This window comes from Dryobates pubescens, chromosome 4 (genome assembly GCF_014839835.1).
Source record: "Dryobates pubescens isolate bDryPub1 chromosome 4, bDryPub1.pri, whole genome shotgun sequence".
Taxonomy (NCBI): domain Eukaryota; kingdom Metazoa; phylum Chordata; class Aves; order Piciformes; family Picidae; genus Dryobates; species Dryobates pubescens.
In genome coordinates, this window is record NC_071615.1 from 5697041 (window position 1) to 5715322 (window position 18282).

General features: G+C 49.1%; 1 protein-coding gene across 1 annotated transcript in view; it reads left to right on the top strand.

Annotated features, from left to right (window-relative positions):
* The window catches only part of ADAP1 (ArfGAP with dual PH domains 1), a 70143-nt gene that overhangs the window by 25885 nt on the left and 25976 nt on the right, over nucleotides 1-18282 (top strand). The window lies entirely within an intron of this gene.

Here is an 18282-nt window from a genome sequence, read left to right on the forward strand (position 1 = left end):
GGGAGTTGGAGCACCTCTGCTGTGAGGACAGGCTGAGGGAGCTGGGGTTGTTCAGCCTGGAGAAGAGAAGGCTCTGGGGAGACCTAATAGCAGCCTGCCAATATCTGAAGGAGGCTACAAGGAGGATGGAGAGAGGCTGTTTACAAAGGTCTGCAGCGACAGGATGAGGGACAATGGCTTCCAACTAGAGCAGAGAAGATTTAGATTGGATGTCATGAACAAGTTCTTTACTATGAGGGTTGTGGAACACTGTAACAGGTTGCCCAGGTAGGTGGCTGTGGCCCCATCCCTGGAGACATTCAAAGGGAGGCTTGACAGGGCTCTGGGCAACCTGGTCTAGTTGAGGATGCCCCTGCTGACTGCAGAGGGGGTTAGACTAGGTGGCCTTTGGAGATCCCTTCCAACCCAGACCATTCTATGATTCTATGAAATCAGTTATGAAGAGTCTTTCTGTTGACTTCTGTGGGTTGTGCACCACAGAACAGTCAGAGAAAGTACCAGTGAGCTCATCTCTGGTAGCAGGAGACAAGAAGCTGGGTTGGAATGGAGATAAAGGTGTTTGTCTCATCTCATGCTTTGGAGAGATGAAGGAGGATTATTAGCATGGTTTGGTTAATGCTAGGGAAGCATGCCAGGTGCACCACTGTCACCAAATCTCTGCTGTTGTCTTTCCACAATACTTAAGTGCTGTCAATAGTACTTGACCACCTTTTAGTGTAGTAAATTGATCTTTTGAGGTCCCTTCCAATCCCTAACATTCTGTGTGAACAGGCTGCCCAGGGGGGTTGTGGAATCTCCTTTTCTGGAGATACTCAAAACCTGCCTGGCTGCATTCCTGTGTGATCTACTCTGGGTGATCCTGTTGTGACAGATGGGGTTGGACTAGGTGATCTTTGAGGTCTCTTCCAATCCCTAACATTCTAACAAATGCAGAGGGTTATGGAATTGCAGAGGGCCAGCACACATGGCAAAGCTCATTGCAGCTCTCCCAGCACCCTGGACAGAGTGCTGGTGGCCTTGCAAAGGGCTGGTATGGCGTAGCAATGGGGTCAGATGATGTTCCTGCAGAAGGGCAGGTTCTGAAGAGGGGAGGCAGGGCTTCATTCTGTGTGAACAGGCTGCCCAGGGGGGTTGTGGAATCTGCTTTTCTGGAGATATCAAAACCTGCCTGGCTGCATTCCTGTGTGATCTACTCTGGGTGATCCTGTTGTGACAGGGGGGGTTGGACTAGGTGATCTTTCGAGGTCTCTTCCAACCCCTAACATTCTAACAAATGCAGAGGGTTTTGCAATTGCAAAGGGCCAGTACCTGTGGCAAAGCTCACTGCAGCTCTCCCAGCACGCTGGGCAGAGTGCTGGTGGCCTTGCAAAGGGCTGGTATGGCGTAGCAATGGGGTCAGATGGTGTTCCTGCAGAAGGGCAGGTTCTGAAGAGGGGATGCAGGGCCTGACCACGTTGGCTGCGTGGCTGCACGAAAGGGCATGAAATTAGCTGGGTAGTTCTTTGCTCTGTGTAAGTGGCATTTAATTTCTCCTGCATATTAAGCAGGTGACACCAGCTATGTGCTTGGATGACTCTGGGATAATTTTATTAGCAAAGACCATGTTACAGATGAAAGGTTGAAATACTATTTCTGTGCTGCTTTTCCAGACTAATAAAAAGCAGGTAGCTCCAGCAGTTGGCTGTTATTAAAACCCCAATTAAAGCCCTATCTGGTATATTCCCAATTTATGTTTAGAGCCTTTCTGCTCTCCTATTTTGGATACATGAGGCATGCACATACTGTGTGTGGGGTATCTGTATTCATGGGGAGTACATGATGCACAGTTTTTATTTTAGGTGTTTCCAAGCAGTGCTCTGGAGTTGGATGTGTTCTATTAACAACAAATAGCTTGATTTCATAGATAGATTCTCCCCCTCTACTCCCCTCTGGGGAGACCCCACCTGGAGTACTGCGTCCAGTTCTGCAGCCTCTGTTACAGGAAGGATCTGGAGGTGCTGGAAGGTGTCCAGAGAAGGGCCACGAGGATGAGCAGAGGGCTGGAGCTGCTCTGCTATGAGGACAGACTGAGGGAGTTGGGGCTGTTCAGTCTGGAGAAGAGAAGGCTTCAAGGAGACCTAATTGTGGCCTTCCAGTATCTGAAGGGGGCTACAAGAAAGCTGGGGAGGGACTTTTGAGGGTGTCAGGGAGTGATAGGACTGGGGGGAATGGAGAAAAATAGAAATGAGTAGATTGAGATTGGATGTTAGGAAGAAGTTCTTCCCCATGAGGGTGGTGAGACACTGGAACAGGTTGCCCAGGGAGGTGGTAGAAGCCTCATCCCTGGAGGTTTTTGCAGCCAGGCTGGATGCGGCTCTGAGCAACCTGATGTAGTGTGAGGTGTCCGTGCCCATGCAGGGGGGTTGAAACTGGCTGATCCTTGAGATCCCTTCCAACCCTAACAATTCTGTGATTCTATCTGCCAGTGCTTGTAGAACATTCACCCAGGACTAATGTTTTCAATTGCACCATGCAAGTTCTCGATGCTGCAGCCTGGATTCCACTTGGTACTCCTGGCAGGTAATTTGGAGCACGATTAGCCCTTTCAGCTCCCTGAAGAGCTTGTACCTGGTTAAAGTCAAGTAGGTGCTTCAGCGCTGTGTGGGAAGAAGGGCAGCGTGTTCTGAGATCTCTGGAAGGGGGAAAAAAATATTACAGGCAGAGTTCAAATGGGAGTTTATTTTAGCAGCAGATTTTGTAGGTGTTCTGCAGTAATGTGGCTGCATAGCATTTAGCTGCATGGGGAAGAAACAGGTCTGCTCCCCTCTCTTTGCAGTTCCAAAGCCATTAAATGCAGAAGGGAAGAGTGCAGGGTAGGCCACTGTAAATGAGCAGTGCTCTTGGGAGGAGGAAGGGAGGGCAGGCTGGTGGGCACCTTGTAGGTTGTCTATGAACACTTCGAGGTTGTACCTTGTCTTTGAGAACTATACCATCATTAAAACCCAGGGTAGGAGCTGTGCAAATTTTGGCTGGATGTTAGGAAGAAGCTCTTCACAGCAAGAGTGATTGGCCATTGGAATGTGCTGCCCAGGGAGGTGGTGGAGTCACCATCCCTGGAGGTGTTTAGGAAGAGACTGGATGAGGCACTTGGTGCCATGGTTGGTTGATTAGATGGTGTTGGATGATAGGTTGGACTCGATGATCTCAAAGGTCTTTTCCAACCTGGTCTATTCCTTTGCCATTCCTATTCCTTTGCCATTCCCATTCCAATTGCCATTCCCATTCCTATTGCCATTCCCATTGCCATTCCTGCTCTATTCACCTGTGCAAGGTGCCCAGGGAGCCCAGGGGAAACCCTGTGTCCTGTAGGAAAGCAGCATGCTGGAGATTGTAGAATTATTTAGGTTGAAAAAGACCCTTTAAGATCATAGAATCATAGAATAAAATAGAATTAAGCAGGTTGGAAAAGACCTCTGAGATCATGGAGTCCAACCTATCTAATCAACTAAACCATGGCACCAAACACCCCATCCAGTCTCTTTCTAAACACCTCCAGTGATGGTGACTCCACCACCTCCCTGGGCAGCCCATTCCAATGGCCAATCACTCTTTCTGTGAAGAGCTTCCTCCTAACATCCAGCCTAAATAGAATGGCTTGAGCTGGAAGGGACCCTAAAGATCTTCCAGTTCCAATCCTCCTGCTGTGGGCAGGGACACCTTCCACTAGACCAGGCTGCTGAAAGCCTCATCCAGCCTGGCCTTAAACACTTCCAGGGATGAGGCATCCACAAGATCATCAAACACAACTATTAACCCAGCACAGCCAAGTCTCCCATGTCCCTGACAGAGGTGTTCCTGTGAACACTGTGACAATTCTTGTATCACTTGGGTGAAACGTGGGTGTTTTGTCACTGTATCATGCACAGTGCTGCACCCCCTGTGTGCCTAGCTGATGTAAGCCTGTGATGTCAGAGTTTATCTGGGCTGTGCCATCCATAAGCCCTCCAAGACAAGCTGGAACTTGGTGCTTGCAGAAAAAGCTCAGCCACGCCAACACATCCCAGCTCTGCCCTTCTCGCTGCTTGCTACAGCTTTGTGGCCACACCAGTGGCTTGGAGGATGTACCCTGCATGGGGTGGACCTCCTGTGCCTGATTATGCCTGGCTCAGCACGGTTGGGAACTGCAGAGGATCTGGGCCATTGCTTTCCACCAATGACCTCCTGAGCTGCCTGTGGCTGCACTGAAGTGGGACCAACAGGAGGACGCCCTCCTATCCACCCCACATCCAGCCTGTGTCTCACTTGAATGTATGTACATCCCATTCTTTCTAGTGCTTTCTTACACCATTTTTTCTCCCCATTCTGGATTCCCTGGAGGGGTGTTAGATTACCAGTTTCTAAGCATGAAACATTTCTGTTGCTAATAGAGACGTCGTTATCCATTTTCTCATGTTTGTTGGAAGATTTAATTCCATTTTCCAATCCCAGGGGCAATTTTGCATTCTGATATTTGTTCAATAATTGCATTAAGGAAAAAAAAAAAAAAAAGAAAGAAAAAGAAAAAAAAACATCTTTGAATAAGTTTGACTAACATCCATTTCCAGGCAGCATGACAAAACCCTGGCCAGAAATTCGGTGTCTTTCAGAAAATCCTTTGGGGAGAGACTGTCTGGAGCCTGTAAATGCCAAGCAGAAGCTATCACAGCTGAACTGACAGACTTAGGAGGAATGAGTCTTGGGACAGGAGTGTCAGACATGCAGGTCAGAGCAGAGATAGTCATGCAGGGAAACCTGGCAGGAGGATATGGCAAACTCTTGAGCTGATGGTGTATAAATAAGAGGCAATATGGGATGCAAAGGCAACAGCTGCCCCAAAAGGTCTGGCTAGTTCCCAGGCCAATGGGAAATGTCTGCCTTGTGACATACAGAGTGATGGGAAGTAGCAGAACCACAATCATAGAATCATTAAGGTTGGAAAAGATCTTTAAGGTCATTGAGTTGAATCATAACCCAACTACCAGGACCACTTAACTATGCTGGGTCTTCTTCTGAGAGGGTGCCAGTTACAATCAACTGAGCTCAGTGGGCTGAGCACCAGAACTGGAATGCAGCACTGCAGATGTGGTCTCACAAGAGCAGAGCAGAGGGGCAGAATCACCTCCCTCATCCTCCTTGTCACACTTCTTTTGATACAGCCCCAGACATGGTTGCCTTCTGGGCTGCAGGCACACGCTGCTGGCTCATGTTGAGTTTTCATCAAGCCACCTCCAAGTCCTTCTCTTCAAGACTGTTCTTAAGCCACTCCTTGCCCAGCCTATCTTTGTGCTTGGGATTGCCCCAACCCAGGTGTAAGACCTTGCACTTAGCCATGTTGACCTTCATGAGGTTGTCTGGTGGCCACCTCTCGAGGAGAGGAAACAAAGATGCTGGCATGTGCAGGAATCCCTGCACCAGGAATCCTGGTGTGGGCAGCGCTGAGCATCGAAGCCAGCTCTTGCACCTTGCCTTGAGCAGGAGCCATGGCTGTGGATCCATTGGTCTTGGATTAGTCCAACACCAGCTGTCCTCTCTCAGGGATGTGCTGTTACAGGTGTAGCTGCAGCTGCCCACTCTCAGTAGTGGAAATTCCTGTGGGGACATTCCTTGAGACTTTCTTGCTCCCCTAAGAAGCCTTGGAGCACAAGCCCTGTGCTGTACACAGCTTTCAGTTCCTGTGCTCCCCAGTTAGTTTTTCAGACTCTGATGGCTTTGTTTCTCCAAAAGAGCCATGGTTAATGAGTATATTAACAGCATTGATTTTAGTGTGAGGAGTCAGTTTGGATTCAGGTAGTGCAGGGAGATTAGTGAAGGAGTGATTAAATGTTTTGGTGATCCACCATCGATTCTTAGCTGCACCCTTTTACACAGCTGAGTTCTCAATTCAGCTGTAGCACAAGAGCTAAATAATAGCCAGACTTTATGAAGCAAAACATCATTTGCACCCCAGCAAGCCCAATTAACAGCGTGGTCCTTGTCCCTTCTGCTGGGGATACGTTTGTTGCACAACAGCACAGGATAATACTGGGTTTAAGACCCTCCCATTACTGTGTTTCTGGCTGGCTTTATCCTTTCTGATAAATGAACTGGCTGAATTACTGTCAGTCTCCAGCTAATTATCCCTTTTAATGGAGCTTAATGGGACAGTGGTGCTGCATTCTCCTAGCAGTGGAGGATGGTGGTAATTGCTGCCCAAGTCCAGATCTGAATCTCAAGGCAGTTGGAAGGTTTTAAAAAGATCTTGATCCATTTTAAAAAGCTTGCACATTTTTTCCCCCCCTGCTGGTGCTGCTGGGCAGCAGTAACTGCAATGCTTCCCAAAAGTCCTGCTGAAAGTTAATCCATTTGGATGCTTTTGATTCCTCTGAATTAAATGGATTTATTTTAACCAAGGGAGACATGGAGCAAACAAAAGGGAACAGTGGCTGAAGGGCTGAAGAACTCTAATATTGTAACCTGGTCAAGCTGCAGCTGCTCTGAAGTATCTCAGGCCACAGACAAGAGGATGGGACATGAAGGTGGCCAAGAGAGAGCAAAAGGGAGTCTTTTCCTCTTGAGCTTGGCTTTGGTTTCTGATGGATGCATCCCATTACTGCTGAGATGCCAGGGGAAGTTGGTGCCCTGGGAAGAGCTGAATCCCGGCCTGGGAGGAGTTGTGGGCAGGGATGACATGTCTTCAGGTCACCAGGTGTTTAATCTCTCAGTGCTTGTCAGGAAAATGGCTTAACTAGGACTGTGAAAGCACCTGTCCTCAGGAGGGAGCTGGGGCTGTTCAGTCTGGAGAAGAGAAAGTTCTGAGGAGGCCTAATTATGGCCTTCCAGTATCTGAAGGGGGCTACAAGAAAGCTGGGGAGGGACCTTTTAGGGTGTCAGGCAATGATAGGACTAGGGGGAATGGAACAAAACTAGAAGTGAGTAGATTCAGATTGGATGTTAGGAAGAAGTTCTTCCCCATGAGGGTGGTGAGACACTGGCACAGGTTGCCCAGGGAGGTGGTGGAAGCCTCATCCCTGGAGGTTTTTGCAGCCAGGCTGGATGTGGCTCTGAGCAACCTGATGTAGTGTGAGGGGTCCCTGCCCATGCAGAGGGATTGGAACTGGGTGATCCTTGAGGTCACTTCCAACCCTAACAATTCTATGATTCTATGGACAAGGCTGGTGCAGCCAGAGAGGGCTGAAGGGTATCTCCAGCAACCAAGCCCACAGAGATGCTGGGCAGTGCAAAAGCAGTTGCCACCCTGTCCTTGAAAGCATTGCATGAGACAGTTCAGCACTGGTTTATTATATGCTTTTAGAGCAGGGTGTAGTTGCTTCCAGCTCAATGTGGGCACAAGCAACAGCATCAGTGAGTGCAGCCTGCTGCACCTTTGCTGTAGCTGCTGCCTTCTTGTGTTTCCTATAAATAGACCAGCAAATCCTATTGCTGTTAATTTATCAGATGGAAGAGCAGTCAGGAACAGGGGAAGATTCACAGCAAGGTACAGCTGATAAAAAGTGCTGCTACCAGCTCTGCACACTGGTGTGATTCCCTTGCAGCAGGACCAGGCAGCAGGGATTTTCCCTTGCTCATGCCAGATGCTGTTGCATATCTTTCATGTTGAGACATTTGGTTCCCAAAGGCAATCAGGGTGGGAATGCATCATTTGCAAGGGAGAAAGGGTAGTAAGTGCCAGCAGGCATCACTGCTTTGATTCTTGAGTCATGGGAGGTTGGAGCCCCTCAGCTGATGTAAATTGTGAAAGGTCCCAGTGAAAAAGTGGAGGAATTCAAAATTACACCAGCTGAAGATTTAAACCCTACCCTTTGGGGCCCAAGTCAGAGGAGCCTTTGCTTGGCAGTCATATAGCTGGGTGGGATGGTCTGTTGGAATGCAGAGTAAGACAATATGCTGTTACCACAACCTTAGATGGCCTGAGAGCTTCTAATGGAGCAACTGAAAACACTGGAAGATACAAGGAAGATTTGGGGGCCTATTAGCAAGGTCAAAGATGAAGAGGACTTTAGCTTTCGTTGCTTTGTGTTCCTGTGTCTATAGCACTATGGGCTAGGTCTTACTGTGGTTATTTAAGAGAGCTCAAGGTTCACTCAGGTAGTTACAAAGGGCAGACACTGTCTGGAGGTGCCTGCTCACTTCTGCTGTCTTCTGTCAACACCCTAAAGATCACTTGGCTTATATGTTATTTTGTATTTGTCTGCAAATATGATGGCAAAATAAATTAGGAGGCATGAAAGAATGCCCTGAAATAGTAAAATCTGTTAATATGCACTTTCCATTCCATGTGGCTCTTGCATAATTTGGGCAGCAGGCTGAATTAATTTTCCCCTGCACTTGCACAGTTGGAAGGAGCTCTGCCTGCAAAGCAGAAGAGAAGAGGCACGGGACATAAATAGGTTCTTTCTCAGTGTAAGAAGGATACCCTGATTAGCTCAGTCTGACCTGCAGTGATGTAATGCAGTTTATTTTGGGCCTGATCAGACGAAGTGGTGAGCAGTGTTGCAGTTAAAACTCAATTATTTTAACTGACAGACCTTGTCCTCTCCTGTCCCTTATCCCATTTCAGCAAACCAGCAGGGAGCTACGGGTGTCAGAGGGACACCGGCCCTGCCAAGGGATTTTTCCCAACCTCAGAAGCGAAGCACTGCTCTCCACGCCGCTGCACGACTGGGCTGAGCAGCACCCAGAGAACAAACCACTGCTAATGGCAGCCTGAAAGGGCACAGGATTTATTGCACATCAGGCAGTCTGCAGCATGGGGCGGGGGGGAATATTCTGCCAGGCAACCAGAGCAAAGAAATAAAGCATCAGGGCTCCTGGAGACATTTGCTAAGCCCTTAATGCATGTGGTCTTTAAGGAGAGGCTCATGCAGAAGGCAGTGTGAAGCCACATGTGAGCTGTCCATGCCCTCTTTGCTTTGCATAGGCAGTAAAACCCAGTGATGCATGTGGGACAGGGGAGAGGAAGGGTGGTGGCATGGTTTTGGTGGGATGATGGGTGTCTGGGGGTGTCAAACTACTAGTCCAGTTCATGGGTTTTATTTGTGAGTTGTCATATGTTGAGAGTTCCTGAGACATGGACTTATTCCTGTTACATTCTTTGTTCTCTCAGAAAAACACCCTGTCCACTCCAGCTAACAGCATTCCCTGTTCCCAGTTACTAGCAGAGCACTGAGGGCATGGGAAGAGGTGCCAGGGACAGGAGAGGGCTTTGTAGTGGACAGAGGTTGTGGTTTCTGGTAGATGAGCATGGACACAGTTCAGTTCCTCTGCGGTATCACCTACTCCGATGGGAAAATTGTGTCCATCAGCCAGGACCAGAGGAGGTGAGAGCCCAGCCCCACCAGGATGTGACAGTGCTGTGATGTTGGGAAGGTCAGTCTTGGGAAGGACTGAAAGCACATCTCCCATCACTGTCCTGGGGGTGGTGGCAGTCTGTCTTAGGAAGAACAGGACTGTCCCATGGGGTATCTGTCATACCAGCTCTTGTAAGAGTTCATGGAGCAATTTCCAGTTGAATGCTGTGCTTTGGGGTTTGCACAGCCTGCTGTTTGTCTGGTGTGGGTCCATATTCCCTGGCCCTACAAGAGGAGGAGGGGGTGTCCTTGCTGGACCCACAGGCTCCAGGGCATCTTCTGTGCAGTCAGCAAGACGTTTGTGCTGCAAACCGCTGGGGATAAGGCGGTGAAAGAGAGCGTGCAGCTCAAAGGAGAAGCGTTTTCTCCAGCCTCCTTTCACATACACACTTACCATTGCCAATAAATCACTGCCCTGCAATACATCCTTCTCAGGCTTGGCTGCAGTTCCCTCGTGGGCAAGGATGGTTGAAGCAAAAGAGAAATTGATGCTGGTGAAAAGGCTTAAAGAAAGAGCCATCTGCAAAGTCTCAGTTCAGGGCACTGTCGTAGCACCAAGGTCATGGCAGCAGGCTGCTCCAGATTCAGGCTTCCATGAGAGGTGCAAGAGAAGGGAGGGTGGGTTGTGGGTTATTTTTCCTGCCCTATTTCTGCCTTGGCTGCTGGGAATCTGCCTTACTCCATCGATGCATGTGCTGGTTTGTGACGTCTGAAGGTCTGGGGGTGGGAGGTCTGCTCTGTGGTCAGAGCAGTGTGACGTGGACTGTGCGATGCCTTTCCTCTTGCAAGCCCTGGCGACATCTGATGTAATGGAACTGTGGGAGCAACTTGGTGTGGGCTATATAAAGCTGTTGTGTGGAACCATCTCCTTGCAAGTGGTTAGAAGTGCTATAGGTGCTTCCTGGAGCATCCTTTAGCTGCTGACAAGACAAGCCTGTGAAGTACAGCAGCTGAATTGAAACTCTGTTCCTGCAAAGGCGTTATTGGCTAAATCAAGAGCTGCTTTTAGCACTGGGGGAGATTTGAGCCAGCTAATGTGTGTGGTCAGGATGGTAGCCAGCTGCTTCTCAGCTTCTCTCAGGCAGACCAGCATGAGGTTGATTTCATCATCACTTTCCCCCCCCAAATGCAGCCCACATCCTTGACTGATGTTCCTGTTTGTATTTCCACCAACTCAAGGCAAGTTCTCCTGGCTTTTCCCAGGTGGTCAAGATGGTGCTGTGCTAAGCACCATACAAATGCAGAGCAGGATGGCAGTACAGTTGAGCTTAAAGTAAGAGCAGGCAGATGCTGACCCCTCAGGGAAAAAGAGGCAGTGCCTTGCTACAGAGGTGGTTCTACCAAAAGCAGGGATGAGACTGACTTTTAAGCATGTAAATAATCCCACTGCCTTATAAGCAAAAGAGTGGAGTGCTTAGCAACTGTGGGGAGCTGACTGAAGATGCTGAAAAACCAGAGCAGGAGATGAATGGACAATTAGCTTTGGTTCCTTAGGAAGCTGGGTTCATGAGAGCAATGAGAGAAACCAGCAGCTGTTTCTCTGTCTCTCAGCAGCAACTCACTGGGCTTTGGCCAGCCACTGGCACGTACCTAGGGAGAATGTGGTGGTGCAGAACAAGGTCACCTGCCCAGCTCACCGCTCGGGAAAGGAGCCTTGTGAGGCACAGGGTGCACTGGTGGGTGCAGGAGCATCCTGCTGCCTTTCAGGGGATGGGGGCCAGCTGGCTGGTTTGGGTTTGGTGTATGTCTGAAACAATCTACTGTGACTTCCATGCTGTGCCTCAGCCCCGGTGCAGCTGCAGGCGTGAGGGCAGGTGTAGCTGGCCACGGTGCAGGGCAATGCGCTGCCGTCTTATGTGACCTGGCATGGTATATAAATACTTTAGCATTTAATGTATTTTCCACCCTCTCTACCTTCCCCTGGTCTCCTATGAGCTTACAACATCTCCTTGTGATAAAAATAGCCTTTGGTGTCAGCACAGGGCTGAGTGGAGCTGCTGTTGCTCTGCCTGCCCTTTGTTTGAGGGTCTGTGGCACAAACCCAGGGCAGCTCCAGTGAATGTTCAATCCTGGAGCAGATCTGATGACTAATGGGGCTGGCTTTGCAGCACAGCTTGGAATGGTTTGTTATTAGGCCATATGAACTTTGATAAGAAAATCAGTTTATGATCTCTGCTGCCTGTTTGGTGTTTTAAGCAGTGGAGAAATCTCTGCAGAGCAGTTTGTATTAACATACTCAAAAGCTAGTGATGGCCATGGAGGCATTTCTGGTGGCCGCAGCTTGAGTACTGTGTTCAGTTTTGGCTGCTGCAGTGTAAAAGAGACATTGAGGGGCTGGAGTGTGTCCAAAGAAGGGCAACAAAGGTGGTGAAGGGTTTGGAGAACAGGCCTTACGAGGAGTGGTTGAAGGAGGTGGAGCAGAGGGGGCTGAGGGGACATCTTTATTGCCCTCTACCACTGCCTAAAAATCAGTTGTTGTGAGGTGGGTGTTGGTCTCTTCTCTCAAGTAGCTGGAGACAGTACACAAGGAAATGGCTTCAAGTTGTGCCAGAGGAGATTTAGATTGGAAATTAGGAAACATTTCTTTACTGAAACATTTCTTTACTGAGAGAGTGGTCAGGCATTGGAACAGGCTGCCCAAGTTGGTGGTGAAGTCACCATCCCTGGAGGTGTACAAAGAAACCCTTGTAGACCTGGCACTTCGGGCCATGGTGGCGTTGGGCTGACAGTTGGACTTGATGATCTTAGAGGTCTTTTCCAACCTTAATGATTCTATCATTTGAAATGTCACTCTCTAAACAGCAAGTCAAATTAGGCTCTGAATACCAGAAGAAAAGGTTTAGAGCCGCATAATGCTGCAAAGTTATAAATCACCTTTAAAGCCCAGGCTGCATGATGTGAAAAGTGAATAGTACCATACAAATCAAGAGTTTGTGTCCCCCTCATTCTGTTTTTTTCTTGCTGACATGTTTCCCATGTCACCATGAGGGTGGTGAGACACTGGAACAGGTTGCCCAGGGAGGTGGTGGAAGCCTCATCCCTAGAGGTTTTAAAGGCCAGGCTGAATATGGCTCTGAGCAAGCTGATGTAGTATGAGGTGTCCCTGCCCATGGCGGGGGGGTTGGAACTGGATGATCCTTGAGGTCCCTTCCAACCCTAACAGCTCTATGGTTCTATGATAATGCCAGTGACTTGCTTCTTGATTTGCACCATAGCTGGAAATTTAGAAATAGCCTAATTGTAAGTGGCTTTTCCAACATGTTCTGAGTTGAACTTCTTAGCCTGGAGAAGAGGAGGCTCAGGGGAGACCTTAGTGCTGTCTACAACTACCTGAAGGGTGGTTGTGGCCAGGAGGGGGTTGGTCTCTTCTCCCAGGCAACCAGCATCAGAACAAGAGGACACAGTTTCAAGCTGCACCAGGGGAAGTTTAGACTGAGAGAGACTGAGGAGAAAGTTCTTCCCAGAGAGAGTTGTTGGCCATTGGAATGTGCTGCCCAGGGAGGTGGTGAAGTCACCGTCCCTGGAGGTGTTCAAGAGGGGATTGGACGTGGCACTTGGTGGCATGGTTTAGTCATGAGGTCTGTGGTGACAGGTTGGACTTGGTGATCTTTGAGGTCTCTTCCAGCCTTGGTGATTTTGTGATTCTGTGGTTCTTGGAAACCTTGGCTGCATCTGTAATCTGGAGCCACAGGTCTGAGGTCTTCAGGAGTTTCTGCGAGCATAAATCTCTGTTTAACCTCAATGCACACATGGCTGATGGGCAAACAGAGCTGTCAAAAGCTTTAGTGGGCCTTGATCTTAGTCCATAGAGAGGAATTTTCAACATGAAGAAATGAGTTAATTTATTTCTACTTTTTAGCCTCAAAGAGGAGCTGCTGCTTTGCTCCGACTGCTTTTTAATGTCACTGTTATCTGATGCTAGGTGCAAAAATGGATTAAATCCTCTTCTGATGTTTGAAAGACTCAAGTATTAGAGCTGGGCTTTGAGAGAAGCCCTGGCATTTTCTGCTGCTGCCCCTCTTTGCTGGGAAATGCTCGTTTTCAGGATGCAGAGCTGTAGCACGTGCCAGGTGCAAGATCTGCAGAGCATCCCTCGCTGCAAAGTGCTCTTTGGTGCTGCCTCTCTCCCATCCTTGTAAGCAGATCCCTCATAGAGCCAGAGGTGAAGATCAAAAAATACTAGTAGTGTGGCTAAAAATCAGGGGAGAAAAATCAGGGTAGTGCAGCATTTGTGTTGCAAACTCCTGTAGACTTCTGCGGAGCAGAGATTTGGACATGCCTGAGGAGATGTTCTGCGGTAGGAAGTCATGACACCAGTTCCCTGCAGCGTGTGCTGGTGCTCGGTGTGTAGGCTAGGATTGCATCACTGGTGCCTTCTGTTAAATCACTCTTTCCAGTAAATTCCCAGCAGCCAGTTCCGGTACTTGGCTGAACCAGGTTCAGCTTTTACTGGATTTCAGCAAAACTGTCTTGCAGCTCTCTTTGCACTCAGCTGTAAGATCTTGCTCTCTTGGTGCCAAAGTCTGGCTGCATTTTCACTGTCCCCAGCTGAAACTATGAGCAATTCCTCCGCTGGGCACCAAGCACCCCTTGCAGTTTGTGTTTGCATCCTGGGGGAGATGGAGATGAGGACTGACCTCAGAAGACAGCTGGATTTGGGTCTGAACAAGGAATCCAGGGCATGGAGATCATGGAATCAGAGAATTGTTAGGGTTGGAAGGGACCTCAAGGATCATCTAGTTCCAAACCCCCATGCCATGGGCAGGGACCCCTCACACTAGATCAGGTTGCTCAGAACCGCATCCAGCCTGGCCTTAAAAACCTCCAGGGATGAGACTTCTACCACCTCCCTGGGCAACCTGTGCCAGTGTCTCACCACCCTCATGGGGAAGAATTTCTTCCCAACATCCAAATTGAATCTACCCATTTCCATTTTTGTTCCATTCCCCCTAGTCCTCTATCAATTCTGCACAGCATTGGCATGGACCTCTGCCCCATCTCACTGCCTTGGAGTATGAAGTGATTTGGCACCACAGGGACCATACTGGAGAATTTGTCTTGTCTGAGTTTTGCTGCTGGCCTTGAGGTTGGTGCTGCACAGGCTCTGCTGATGCATCTCTTGTGATTGTTGGGGCAGTGGGAAGTGTGACAAGAGGGGTGTGGAGGACAGACTATCTGTCAGTAGGGTTCTAGCATCTCCAGAAAGGTTGCAAACCTCATCACTGTTTCGTTTCAGGGAAGCATATAACAGCATTTTTACATTTTAAAGGTCCATGAGAGCATTATGTGCAGATTGCATCCAATGCTCTGGGCCCTGTATTAGATGCACTGGAAAAGCAGCCCTGGTCCAGAGAGGTTGTAATCAAAGAGCATTTAGGAGAGGGCTGGGTATGGGAGTGTCTGGATGGAAACCAAAACCCTGCAGTTCTCCCAGCCCAGTGTCAAGGTTACTGGAGGCTGATGTGCTGTGGTCAGGAGGGGGTTAAAGCATGAGCATCGCTCCAGCAAGCAACCTTGCCTGGCACAGATACCTCCTTCTCATGCTGCTGGAGCCACAGAGAGGGCTTCTGTTCTCTGGGCACTGACATCAGCTGCCGGCTGGGACACGAGTCACGCTGGGAGCCAGGCTCCGAGGGAAATGGTCCCCAGGCGCTGCCTCCCTGCACTCCTGAGCTCTCTCATGGCTGGACAGAGCTATTAGACATCTCACTTACCGTGGGGATGGTGCTCCTGGGTTAAAGACAGCTTGGTGTGCCTCGAGCTCGGTGTCTGAGCCCCTGGGGCTTGGTGCTCAGCAGTGCAAGCACCTGGCCCACGCTGGGTGTGGTGGTGTTGGCATCCGCTGGGTGCAGGACAGGGCACGATGCCCTCAGCTGCGAGGTCTGGCATCTCCATCCACATGTCAGTGCTTGTGCTGTGAGTTTTGGGTGTGGAAAAAAGGGGACTGGGGGCTGGTGGTTTGCATATATATTTATTTTTCATTTCTCCCCAAATTCTTGTCTAATGGGGAGCAATAAATTAAGTTGAAAGGCTCTGGAAAAAAAGGAAATGAAATGGAGAAAGGAAAGAAATCCAATGGAAAAAGTGTTCAGCTGTAGCAGACAGGACAGCAGCAGTGTCCTTTTGATGCCTCCCCAGTATGGTCCTGCACTTAACATTATACAACTCCCTGTCAGGACTTGCTCCAAGAAAGCTTTCCCCAAATCCTTGCAAATTTGAGGGAAGTGTAGTAATTGCCTTCAAACAAACAACTACTTCTACCTCAGCATGCTCTGACACCACTCCTGTAGGAGGCAGACAGGGATGATGCTGTGCAGGTCAGTTCTCCTGCTCTCTGCAGCCTCATCCAGAGCAGAGTGAAAACTCACACAACAGCCTGTCTTCAGGGGGGAATAAATATTGAGCCAAACTGCCTTGGAAGGAAAGAAATCCATTTGAAAAACAAAAGAACCCACCACCACCACCAAAAAATATCTGGTGCTGGTTTCTTGATTGGATGTGATCCCCAGCCAGGCTAACACCATCCACTGCAGCATCAGCCATGAGCCCAGACCAGGCAGTGGAGAAAGCAGATCCTCCTGGGAGCTGCCTCTGGTGGGTTCCTCTTAGCCCTCACTCTGTAGAGCAGCTTTGCAATACAAATGATTGAAATGTCAAACACAGACCTGACCACAGTGAGGACAAGGTGCAGCAAAGAGCTGTTAACAGACCAAGCTAGGGAGGGGCTGCAAGGGGAGACCACAGCAGTTTGGTTTGGTTTGGTTTTTTTCCTCCTGCAAGGGAAGCAGGGAGCTGCATGTGGCATTGTTCCTGTGCCAGCATGCGTGGATGTTTCTGCAGGGTGGGCATCATATGACCAAGAACTGGAGCAGCCTTGCAGTGCCTTTCAGGAGCCTTTGGAAGTGCTGATTCAGCCAGAGTGCAGCATCTCCCAAAGAGTAACGCTGCCTTCTGAGGCTCCCTGGAACTCAAAGGAAGATGCTGCACCATTTCCCAGCCTTGCTGAGGAAGCTCCACACAAAGTCACCACCAGAAGGCAAAGGCAAAGGCTCCAGATTTTCTTCTAGAGAGAACTTTGGTGCATTTTTATTTTTGTCTGCCTCCCTGGGCTCGTGGCAAGAGGCCAGCAACTGCTGTTACGCTCTCCAGGAAGTCCAGGAACATAGCAGTGATGAAGTGATGGGTAGTGATGGGTCTTACAGATAGCTGGGGTGGAAAGAAAAATGCCTAAAAGAGAGAAATACACTGATGCCTTCAGCTCCTCTAAAGCAGAAAAGCATTTAGGCAGCCAAAAATTGCAGGTGAGGACCTGTGGATCTGAACCTGGAGCAGAGGAGGAGGAGGAGCAGTTGGCCAAGCAAGGTGTTGACAGCTGGCTCCAGTGGGTGGGGGGTGGGGAGGTAGCACCGCCATAAGCTAAAGCTGGATGCTCACAGCTAGTTTAGGATCCAGCTGTAATTTTAACAGCTGGTTCTGTCAAGCTGCCTTCAGTGTAGCTCTGATCCAAGCTTCTATAATTAGTCAAAGAGCTGCAGCTCTCGTGTGAAAATGAAAGCAGGCAGTGATGGTGGCTGCAGGAGGAGCAGAGTGGAAGGGGAGTGTGGGACTGTCTGCAACGGGAAAGGGCTGGCTGTGAAGCGTTGAATATGAAAATTTTGGGGTTTGGGCTTTTTTTCTCCCCCCCCCTCCATCTGATCACTGTGTGCAGAATGTTTGGGTAGGTTTTTTTCCCCTCGAAACAACATACCTGAGAACTGTTGTTTCATTTTACATCATCCTTAACAGAAATATTTGCATCTCTCAACTCAACCCAAAGAAGTTTTGGTTGTGGTCAGTCTGAGGTCAGTGTCTGTTTGCTGAACTCCTTTAATTTCTCATGGGTGACATGGCCTGAGACCCCTCTGCCTCTGGATTCCCTTAGTGGCCTAATGTGCTGCCTGGGTTTTGGGATGTGGGATGGATGCTCCCTGGAGATGCCCTGAGCTTGCCCCTTGCCCCGTTGGAAGAGTCAGTCCACCCCATGAGTATAGGCTTTAAGATCAATGAGTGCATGAAACAGCTCAGTTTTAATTAGCACAAGTCACTCCTGTCCTTGAGCTTTCCCTACTTGAGGTCAACCAGCTTGAAATAGTATATTTTGACATTGCTCAGGCTGCCTGTTCCTGTAACCTTGGGGTTTTGCAGTCGATAAATGGATCTGTGCTAATTGGAGAGAGCTAAAAAGAAGTATCAGGCTGATTCTCCATGGCTTTGATAGCAGACAGTTAGGGGAAGAACAGGGGAAGCATCCCCTTCTATTTCTGAGGGCTTATGAAGGTAGTTCTTGGTGTCCTGGGTCTCACAGAGGTTTTTCACACCGTGCACATTCATGTTGCCTGTGCAGTGACACAGGACCAAAAGCCTGGTGCATCTTTCTTCTGCTAATGAGAAGGGAGAGACTAGGAGGCAATGCAATAACCAACTACCTGGAAAGGCTGATTTCATGGCAGCTTGCCCCAGCTTAACTAAATGTCTGTTAAAGAAGATCCATTTTACACTGGAGACCTTTGCAGGGCTGGACAGCTTCTGTCTCTCACCAGACAATATTTTTTCCAGAGTGAGGTCATGTCTTTTCCTGGAGTGTGACAAGGATGCAGTTGAGCCTTAGAGCAGCCTCAACCAAAAAGCTCAAGTGTTTGCTGCTGCTTCTGGCTGGCTTGGGCCCATCTCCATCTGCATTTTTCCCCTACAGCACGCCCAGAGGAGTTTTCACCTTGAAATCTCCAATGAAGCAGCAAAGTCTGCAGCAGCAGAGTTGTCCACACCCCACCCCTTGCATGCCTACGGTGAAACCAAAGCGGGAGGTGCCTCCCCAGCTGCCTAAGTAGGGCTGGCTTTAAAATCATTGCTGTGGTTGAGGTGCAGACACAGTAGCTCC